This window comes from Vanessa cardui, chromosome W (genome assembly GCF_905220365.1).
Source record: "Vanessa cardui chromosome W, ilVanCard2.1, whole genome shotgun sequence".
Taxonomy (NCBI): Eukaryota; Metazoa; Arthropoda; class Insecta; order Lepidoptera; family Nymphalidae; genus Vanessa; species Vanessa cardui.
The window spans coordinates 7,918,066-7,929,866 of record NC_061153.1 but is presented as its reverse complement, the minus strand read 5'-3'; the positions used below and the strand labels follow the sequence as shown (position 1 = coordinate 7,929,866).

The window sequence follows — 11,801 nt, the reverse complement described above, 5'->3', positions numbered from 1 at the left end:
CTGGGCCTAACATTTGGTTTCGAGTAATCGAAGTCTGCTTCCGTACTCCCACCTGCGTAAAGGATGCCAGTTCCGCTGTCACGGCGTGACCTGCACTGTTGACGCTGCCAACCACCTTCAGAATAGCGTTGACTTCAGCTACTCAGACGACTCGATGGTGCTTACCGTCAGGACCGACCACAACAACACAGCTGTGCGATACCCCAAACCGTTTGCGTGCCGCAACAAATGCTTCATAATAATAATAATAATAATAAAAACCCAACAAAACGTCCTGATTGACCATCTAATCACGTGGGGGGCGGACACGCAATAATTAAATTACTGGCGTGGCAAACGTGGCAATGGTAACCCATTTAGTATGGAGACGCGTAGTAAGAAGAAACGTATAGGGCCGCTACCCGGGGGCGATCGCAGGGGCACACCCGGAGCTGGCGCTGGGTGTGACAGCATGCGGACCATCAGCGGTGAGGAGTTGAGCAGGCGGGCTTCTCCCGATAAATTCCACACTACAGCCGGTCGTCGTGAGTTGAACAGGCGGGCTCACGGCGTTAATGCTACAGCCGCTACCGATGATGAAATTAACAGACTGACAGACAGAACAAGTAGCCCAATAGAGCCTTATAATAGTCCTAGCACGTCATCATACACACCCTCCGTCCAGTCATCACCTTCCACTATTAGCTTAAATACAGAACCACACTTACCAGCTTTGAATGTTGCGCGGGAGGCGAATGCCTTTTTACCCGCGTCCAGTCCAAGGCTGGAAAACCGAGAGTTCGCATGAGATGGAGCAAAGAGGTAAACTCATTTATCATGCGAACATATTACTATATTACCAATTTAGAGACTGACATGACCACATATAGACAGAAGATGCATGAACTTTTTACACAAGAATACCCAGAGATTACGGTCACATAACAGCGAATTTCCGATCAGAGAAGAACTATAGTAAGAAACAAACTAACCGAAGACGAATTGAACCGATTAAAAGAAGAAGCACGTATACAGCTACAACAACACGACGCTACTACACCATTACCCCGAAATCCGTCGCATTCAGAATTTCACTCTCAAACAGAATCTTTTACACTACCAAACACACAAAACACACACACATCAGATATGTCAACACAAACTGAATCTGTAACGACAATATTAGAAAACGAAGTTAATACTTTAAACGCACAAAATCCGATTACTGAAACGTACATACAAGAAATATATGATAAATTTAGTACAACTTTATTGCAATACTCAGGAACGGATCCACTAATACGTCCTCGACTTCCTAAAATAAAATATAGCCCACAACTCTACAATTTAATTCAAATATTTAACCAAAACATATTAAATAGATTTATTTCAGAAGATACACAGCTAATAGATATACATACCCTCATATACTGTACAGCATTAGCAATAACAGAAGAAGTAAATCCTAAACAAATAGAAAATATGCAACGCACAAAAACTAAGCAAAATAATAAACCACCGTGGCAACAAAGACTCGAAAAAGATATCGAAAAACTCAGAGCGGACTGCGGTAGACTAACTCAGTATATTTACAATAATAATAGATCAAATAAAGTAGTAAAAAGAGTAGAAGAAATTTTCCAAAACTGTATTATACACACTAAACATGACAGAAATAATAGAAAGCCAGAAGAATATTTGGACACGTTAAAACAAAAACTCGCTCTTAAAGTTAATAGACTCAGAAGATACAAAAAAGCACAACAGGGAAGAAATGATAACGCCTTCTTTACAACGAATGAAAAGCTCTTCTATAGAAATTTACAAAAACCACATACTCCCACTAACGCAGCAACTGACAGGAACACAGACGTACCTACTAAACAAGATCTAGAAGTATTTTGGTCTGGTATATGGGAAGAACAGGTAAGCCATAATTCAAAAGCATCTTGGATAAATGACGAAAAAATAGAATTTAGTATAAAAGAAGAGATGGAATTTGTAGAGGTAACCGAAACAGATATAACAAACATAACATCAAAATTACTCAACTGGAAATCAACAGGCATTGACAAGATACACAACTTCTGGTATAAAAAATTAACATTATTACATAAATGCATAGCGAAAAATCTAACACATGTCGTATTAGGACAACAGAAAATACCCGAATTCATGACAATAGGAATAACTTACATGCTACCAAAAACCAAACACTCACCACAACCTTCCCAATACAGACCAATCACATGCCTACCTACAATATACAAAATCTTAACATCAGCCATTACAAACAAAATTAACACACACATAGAACAACACAATATAATAGCAGAAGAACAAAAGGGGTGCAGGCGGGCCCATATGGGATGCAAGGAACAATTAGTTATTGATTCCACAATTCACAAACATGCTGCCACAAAAAATAGAAATCTCCATTGCACTTATATAGATTATCAGAAAACTTTTGATAGTATTCCACATTCTTGGTTAATTCAAATATTAGAAATATATAAGATAAACCCAAAAATAATAGACTTCTTGCGTAAAATAATGTCATACTGGAAAACAACACTACACCTTAACTATGGCCAAAATACTATCGTCACACGACAGATACAGATTAAGAAAGGGATCTATCAAGGTGATTCCTTGAGTCCCCTATGGTTCTGCCTCGCCCTTAACCCCTTATCGCACCTATTATACCGTTGCCGAATAGGATATCCTCTTAAAAGTATAGAGGAAACCATTATATCACATCTGATTTATATGGACGACATAAAATTATATGCAAAGAGCGATAAAGACATGGAGCAACTAATAGAAGTAACAAAAGAGTTTAGCACGGATATCAACATGCAATTTGGATTAGATAAGTGCAAAACAATACATATAATAAAAGGAAAAATAAAACCGGGTAACTATGCAATAACTTCTTCTGATACAATAACAGCTATGGAACCAACAGATTTATATAAATACTTAGGCTATAATCAACTTAAAGGACTCGATCATACATCAATCAAACATACACTTACTATAATAAATAAATAATAAATATTAAGAATAAACGTTATTTGTAAAACTCAACTCTCTGGGAAAAATCTTATAAAAGCCATTAATACATATGCTATACCTATACTGACATATTCATTTGGAATAATAAAATGGACTAAAACTGACATAGAACAAATAGAACGAAATACACGCACAATTCTAACAAAACACAATAATGGCCATCCTAAATCTGCAATAGAGCGCCTAACACTCAAAAGACAAAATGGAGGAAGGGGATTGATAGATAACTATAATCTCTGGCAAAAAAAATTAATACACTGAAAACATTCTTTCATTCAAAATCTCGCACTAGTGATATTCATAAAGCAATAGTTGTAAATGACATTAAATACACCCTATTAAATTTAAGTGAGCAAGGATATCATATGAATGACTGTGATCCTCAAAAGCAAAAAATAGAAAACTGGAAAAAGAAGGTACTACACGGACGCCACCCACATGACTTAGAGCAGCCCCACATTAATACAATAGCATCAAACAAATGGCTCAAAATAGGAAACCTTTTCCCAGAAACCGAAGGTTTCATTATAGCAATCCAAGACCAAATCATTAACACGAAAAACTACAAAAAATATATTATCAAAGATCCCACTATCACAAATGATAAATGCCGTAAATGTCATATCCAACCAGAGACCATACAACACATAACAGGAGCATGCATAACCCTTACACAGACAGGCTACACTCATAGAAATAACCAAGTAAGCAATATCGTTAATCAAAAACTAGCACTCAACACAAACTTATACAAAACACAAAAACGCCATATTACAAATACACATCACAAACAATATTAGAAAATGCCACACACAAAATGTATTACGATCGAGGCATTCTTACCGATAAGACCATTCAGTATAACAGACCAGATATAACTCTACAGGACAAAATAAATAAAGTCACTTACCTTATAGACATAGCAGTACCCAATACACACAATCTACAGAAAACTATCGCTGAAAAAATAAATAAATATAATGAGCTCAAGGAAGAAGTTACAAGAATCTGGAAACAAGAAAAAGTCTACATCATCCCTATAGTTATCTCCACAACAGGTGTCGTCCCAAACCATCTCCTCCATAGTCTAAAATTATTAGATCTAAATGAGTCCCTTTATATCCCAATACAGAAGACTGCTATTTTGAACACATGTAGAATAGTAAGAAAGTTCATGCAATTAGAAGAGACTGACACAACATAATTACTACACATAAATATTACATACATAAATAACACACACCACATACTGCATTCACTTGATTTATATCCGTGAATGTAGTTTACACCAGCTTAAAGGCTGAGAAAAACAAAATTTCCGAAAATAATAATAATAATAAAAACATTTATTGCTTCAGATAAAATCGCACATTACAAAATATTTCTTAAGAAAAAAAAAAACTATACATTCTACTTAATTGCTAATATTACAACCTATTTTTTTTTCTTACATAATGCTTTTTTTCTTGGCGACAGTATCGCAATTGGATGCTAGCTCAGATATGTGCTGTGCTACGCACAGCGCTGATTTTCAGCTTGCTCCTTCTAAATTACTTATATTTAACTTATAGCGCCGCACCGTTCCGTAACATGTTTATGTATAACAAAAAAAAAAGTAAAAAGAAACCATTCACATATTAAAGCACCACGACAAAAAATAAAGTTAAAAAGAAAACATCTATTCTACATTAATATATAATAAATGAATAAAATGACTAAAAATTAATTTACGCTCACATCTCCGTATCATAACAACCAATCAGTTATGAGTAAAAATAAATTAAAGAAATATTTAAGAATAAATAAAAATATAAAAAAAACACAAAAGTTATTAAAATTGAAAAACCAGCTCATAAATTATAAAAAAAATGTATACTGAAAGAAATGCACTTAGAACAAGGTTAAATGTTTACACAAAAGAAGTAACACAAATAAGGCAGAATTATGAGGCTGACATTAAAACTCTGCAGGATAAGATCTGCTTCTTACATGGGTCTTTAAATACTGTAACAATAAAATATGAAACAGCTCAAAAGGAGATCTCAGGCCATATTGCTGCCATGAACGATCTCCTGGAGATAAGCAGATACAACTCAGAACGCTTTGACTCACTGTCAAAGTACTGTGTTTGTGATTGTCAATTGCCTCCACGGGATTGTTCAGGACTAAATCTTGATATTATGTCCCCGGCTGTGCCTGCTGTAACTGATGTCAGCCCCATTCCCCACAAAACACCTTATATTTCTTCCAGGAGCTATACTAAAATATACTGTGATGAAATAGGAAGAAATATGGGTGTTTTACTAAATAATTTATGTAAAGGACAATTAGTTACCAATTATTGCATGCCAGGTGCATCCTTTTCTCGAATTGTTGATAGTATTTTAAATGGTACTCACAATGAGTACCATTTAAAATACTATCTAAACTAAACCTAACACCACTTTAATAATATTAATTGGGAGAAGGGGAAATGTAAATAAAAAGAATCTAGAGAGATATTTTACTGAATTACTTAATTTAAATGTTACAAAAGTGATACTTTTTACATTTCCTTATATAAATCAATTGCCACAGGAAAATACTATTAGACATAAATTGAATATTTCATTGTATACAATGTGTTATAATAATTATGTAAATATTGAAAACAATAATTCTAAAATTAATTTAATTGACATAAATAATATATTGAAATTTAAATCATGTATTTTGACTAATGATAGGTATAACCTATCAAATTTCTATAAGAGACAAATAGCAAATCTGCTATATTATTATATTTTTACAAAACCAACCAATTTCTTGGTTGACCAGACCACTGCTTCTATTGAGCAGTGCAATAAAACATTAAAAAGTAATAGTTTGGAATGTGTTCCAAATAATTTAAATTGAATCTTAAGACAATAGTGGTAGTCTCTGGCTCAAGTTGTATTAATTTACCTAATAGTAATTCATCGGATAAATTCCTAAATTTTAATATTACAAATAAACAAAATAATAATAATAGTAAACTTGTAAACCTGGTGCACCAAAACATTCAAGGAATGCTAGGAAAATATTTAGAGATTGAGTTATTCATAAACAGCAATGCCATTGATATTTTATGTTTAACAGAACACTGGCTTGTAAATTATCAGTTTATGTTTAACTTCAGTGATCACCAGATGGCTAGTCTGTTCAGTAGGAAAAAAGCTATACGCGGTGGCTCATTAATACTTATTAATAAAAATTTAAAATTTAAAGAACGTAAGGATGTTGTGAGCCTTTCTATTGAGCAGACTATTGAAATAGCCTGTGCAGAGCTTGAGCATGTCATTGTTGTATGCGTATACAGACCTCCTAGTGGGTTATATGAAGCATTTGAGAAAATATTAGAAAGTGCATTGTTGAAATTATCTGGATCGAGTAAATATGTTTTTATTTGTGGTGATTTCAACATAAATTTATTAGAAAACCATAGCACAAGTATTAGATTCAGATCATTATTATATTCATATAACCTCAATAACTTGTTCCTAGAACCAACTAGAATCACTGAATCCACTGCAACATGTATTGACAACATATTTACCAATTGTGTTCCAAATCATAAATGTATTATAAATATGTTAAATTCAGATCATTGTGGACAGTTGGCTTCATTCAATTTGCAAATAAAAAATAATACTAAGGGTTTAAAACAGACATTTGTTCCTATCAATTTGTACCGAATTGAGAAGTTCAGAAGTAATATCATGGCAAAGCTCTCATATTTACAATTAAATAATAATTCTAATAAGCTTTATAACAATTTTTTTAATTTAATAAAAACAGAATTTAATGCCATATTTACTACTAAGACAGTCAGTTCTAGGAATTTTCTTAAGTTTAATGATTGGGCGACTGTCGGAATTCACAAGAGTAGGCAAAGGTTGTATGAGCTTTATAGTGAAAGATCATACAATCGGTCATTTTCATTTATTAGTTATGTTAGTGCCTACTCTAAACTATTCAAACGTGTATGTCATACAGCCAAATCATTACATATAAAAAAAAATTATTGACGCTCCTGATAAAATTAAAATGACATGGAAAATTACATATTAATTGCGAAACTGGAAAAGTGAAAAATAACATCTCCGACATTAGTTTATCTATTGATAATATTTTATTTTCCTCAGATCGGGATGTTGCAATTATTTTTGAAAAATTTTTTGCTGACATTCCTTTTTCGACTACTAGCTCATTAAATCCCTCTCCCACCGTTGCTGAATCATTATTAAAAAACAATGTAAAAGAATGTAATATAAGTTTTAAATTTAATACAGTAGGTGTAAATGACATCATAAGTTCTTTCAGATCGCTAGATGTTAAAAAAACTGCCGATCTATGGGGGTTCTCTGTTAAAGTAGTCAATTCAATAATTGATGTAATCGCACCCTACCTTGTCAATATATTCAATTATTGTGTTCTTAGTGGCGTGTTTCCTGACCTCATGAAACATAGTAAAGTAATACCAATATTTAAGTCAGGTAGTACATCAGACCTCAATAATTGTAGACCCATCTCTGTACTACCAACTCTTAGCAAGATCTTTGAAAAATTATTACTAAATCAAATGCTAGTACATTTTAACAAGAACAAGTTGCTACACAAGAAACAAATTGGATTTACAAGGGGTCGCTCGGCAACTGACGCTGGTGTTGAGCTCATAAAAAATATCTACAGGGCCTGGGAGGAGTCACAGGATGCCTTGGGGATTTTTTGTGATTTATCTAAGGCCTTTAATTGTGTGCAACACGAAACTTTGGTCAGGAAGCTACGACATTATGGAGTAAGGGACACTGCACTCAATCTTCTGATTTCGTATCTGAGCAATCGGATTCAGAGGGTTGATGTAAATGGAAAGAGATCTCCCGGGGCTCAGGTTACTGTGGGGGTCCCTCAAGGATCAATTCTTGGTCCATTTCTCTTCCTGGTTTATATAAATGACCTACCACATCTCTTAGGTGATAAACTCGAGATAGTATTGTTTGCTGACGATACTTCATTAATTTTTAAAATAAAAAGACGTCTTTTAATGTATGACGATGTGAACAATGCTCTCTCGGAAATAGTACATTGGTTTAGTGTCAATAATTTAATGTTAAATAGTAAAAAGACAAAATGTATTAAATTCGCTACTCCCAATGTAAGATGTGTCAAAGCGAATGTACTTTTAAGCGGGGAAGCAATAGATGTATTAGAGTCAACAGAGTTCTTTGGTATGACAATTGACTCTAAGCTCCAATGGGGCCCCCATATAAGTAAATTGGCAAATAGACTCAGCTCTGCAGCCTATGCGGTAAAAAAGATTAGATTTTTGACAGATGTGGATACAGCTCGCCTTGTGTATTTTAGCTGTTTCCACAGTATTATGTCGTATGGCATTCTGCTCTGGGGTAATGCAGCTGACATTAATACTATTTTTGTACTGCAGAAGAGGGCTATTCGTGCAATTTATAACCTGGGCCCAAAAGATTCGTTAAGATGTAAATTTAAAGAAATTAAAATAATGACTGTCGCTTCTCAATTTGTTTTTGATAATGTTATGTATGTACGCAAAAATATAAATGATTTTCCCAAAAATTGTGACGTACATTCCATTAATACTAGGAACAAGAATAAACTTGTTACGCCTTGTACCCGATTACACAGGGTTAGTAACTCTTTTTTGGGGCAATGTATACGTTTTTACAACAGGATCCCAGAAAACGTTCAACAATATTCAATTATAAAATTCAAAAGAATCGTTAAAGAGCGTTTGTGTGCTAAAGGATATTACAGCACTAATGACTTTCTAGTTGACTGCACACCTTGGGAATGAGATGATCGCCTCCAGGCTGTTTCAAATAACAGGAATATGTTTATTATTGTAAATTATAAATTGACATTATAAAAAAAAAAAATATCCCGCTGAGTTTCTTTCGCCGGTTCTTCTCAGGTCTGAGGTATTATATTCCGAACCGGTGGTAGATTATCGAAAGTCAATAAGAAAGTGTAAACACTTCTATTTTGAATAAAGGTTTTTGACTTTGACTTTGACTTTGACAATAACACTATGTTTAAAAGGTATGCCTACAAAAAAATATATTGATATATAAAAGTAAATTAAAAATTAAATAAATAAATATCTAAGCTATTTAGGATTTTAGGTATTTTTTTTACGTAGCTGCATCGACTTGTAGATGAAAGTAATATTCTTTGAGATATTTTTTTAAAGTTATAAGTGACAGGTTCATGCCGGCCCTTTGTCAGAAATTCGGATAATGTAATACCGCTGCCCTTTAATTTGGATTTGATAAGTTCCTTGTGAATCAACTTGGTTTTCATCAATCACTTCCTCAGTGCGTTTTAATAGATTGAACTCTGCTTCGACGACCAATGTCTGGTTCTTCCAGAGCGCAGCTAAGTGTTTTTGATTTTTTCTAATAAGATCAATATCACTCCCGTATTTTCATCTAAAACCCCAAAAAAGCTGTTTGTATCCAATCCTATTGATCAGACCGCGTTTGTGACGTAAATTATTGTTTACATTGTGAGTCATTAATAGGCTATTATAGTATTGCAGTTCGCTCACCTCATGACGTAACTGCAACAAGACTTCGTCGCAATGTGATCGCGAATGAATTTTTTCACATATGTTATCTGAGTACTTCATGTATTTCTCAATGGCCTTACTGCCTCCTGAATACGGTCGAGTATCGTAATGTACTACTAACCGCCAGTCATCCCTAATTATTTGCATATCTTTAATGCGATCGAAATAAAGACTATTATTATCCGGTAATTGAGTTATGTTAAAAGAACAATGACGTATCGGAATCGTCATGGAAAATAATAACAAAGAAATTGCTAAAGAGGCAAATCTAAAGCTTTTATTCTTTCCCCTTTAAACCCCTCAGGTTTAATTGGATTTTGGACTGTGCAACTTGTTTGACTCGGTTTGCAACAATAGGCTTCCATTTGTCACCCGGAGCATTTAGCCAGCTCAGTACCACCATCGAGTTTACACAACCATAAACCTTGACCTTGTAGTCTTCGAGGCTTTTCTTAATATTCGCCATCAATTTAGACTATTTTTTTATGTTACAAACGAGCAGTTGGCTCATGGAAAGTGATCACCGCCGCCCATGAACATCTGCAATAGGGGGGGGGGGGCTTGCAGATGCGTTGCCGGCCTTTAAGGAAGGAGTACGCTCTTTTTTTGAAGGTTCCCAAATCGTATCGGTTTTGACAAACCGCCTGGCGAAAGCCACAGAGTGGAAAAAAAAGCGTTACTAGCCCTGTCTTGATATTTACTTAAAATTAATATTGCAGCAGATATGTCGGGTCTGGTACCACAGGCTGCATACATTAAACATCCATTTATTTGTCTACATACATTTTCAGTTTCAGATGTACACCTATTATTTTCAAGTATCATTACATTAAAATTCTGATCCATAGGAGTACTTATTTGTTTACATTCATACACATTAAATCTCTTAAGAACATTTTCCAGACAATTTTTTTGACACAATACTGTAACACGACTTTCCAAATTTTGCTTTACATTAATTCCTAAAAAGTCAGAGACCAAAATCTTTCATTTTAAACTCCTTGTTTAATACTGATTTCAAATTTGACACAGAATCTTCATTATTACCAAAAATTAACAAATCATCCACATATTTAGAATATAAGCATGGGTCTCATTCAGATCTTTTAAAACCTTCTCTAATTAATACAGAATTAAATTTATCGTTCCAGTACTTGGGAGAATTCTTTAAACCATACAAGGCTTAATTTAGCTTTGCAATACGCTTGTTGTTTTTAGAGACCCCATCAGGTAGACTGATGTATACATTTTCATTTATTTACCCATAGAAGAATGCTCCCGTAACATCCATTTGGTACACAAATAAATTAAATTTTGTTGCAATAGCTATAAACAGTCTAAATGTAGCTAACTTAGCTACAGGGCCATAAATATCACTATAACTCAATACATCTTCCTGCTCGAAGCCCCAAGCTACCTAGCTTTATATTGAATATCATCTTTGCTTTGTTTCATTTTAAATACCCATTTAGTACTAATAGCTTTCTGATTACCTGGTATCACAAAATATCCATGTATTGTTTTCTTGTCTGTAGTTCTCTCTTTATTGCTTTATCCACTTAGATGCCTCTGGACTACTCATAGCTGCCTCATATGATTTAGGCTCACTATCATCTGCTAAAACATTATTACAATTAAATAATTTTGTCTGCGTCCTGACACGTTTGTCTTCAGAGTTTATAGCTAGATTACGAATATTTTCATCGTCACTATTATAACTTGGACCATAGATACTGCCATAGATACTGTGATTAGCTTACAAGTATACTAAATTGAATGATAACGGATAATCTCCTTTTGTGAATTTGTTCTGTGTGGTTATTTCGTTCTGTACAGAGGACGAGGAGTCAATAAGGCCTAGCGTTATCCAGCCTTCCAATGTTGACATTTCCGGTGACGCGAGTGCAGCAGCTGCGGTCGCGCCACGACGAGCTGAAGGAGCGCGCGAGCGGGACGCACTACTCAGTCCCGGAAAGGCGAAGGAGAGGCGGCAGGCCACGCTGCGTAAGCGCGCGTGCAGACTCATCGCTGATGCGCACGCCGACCTCGTCAGCTCCATGTCGCCACTGTCACCGTCACACGAGCGCGGCACGCTGTTGTTTACCTGATGCCCTTGAGGGGT

General features: G+C 34.7%; 1 pseudogene; it reads left to right on the top strand.

Annotated features, from left to right (window-relative positions):
* Window positions 1-361: 361 nt before the first annotated feature.
* LOC124542547 lies at window positions 362-11,787 on the top strand (annotated as a pseudogene).
* The last annotated feature ends 14 nt before the right edge of the window (window positions 11,788-11,801 follow it).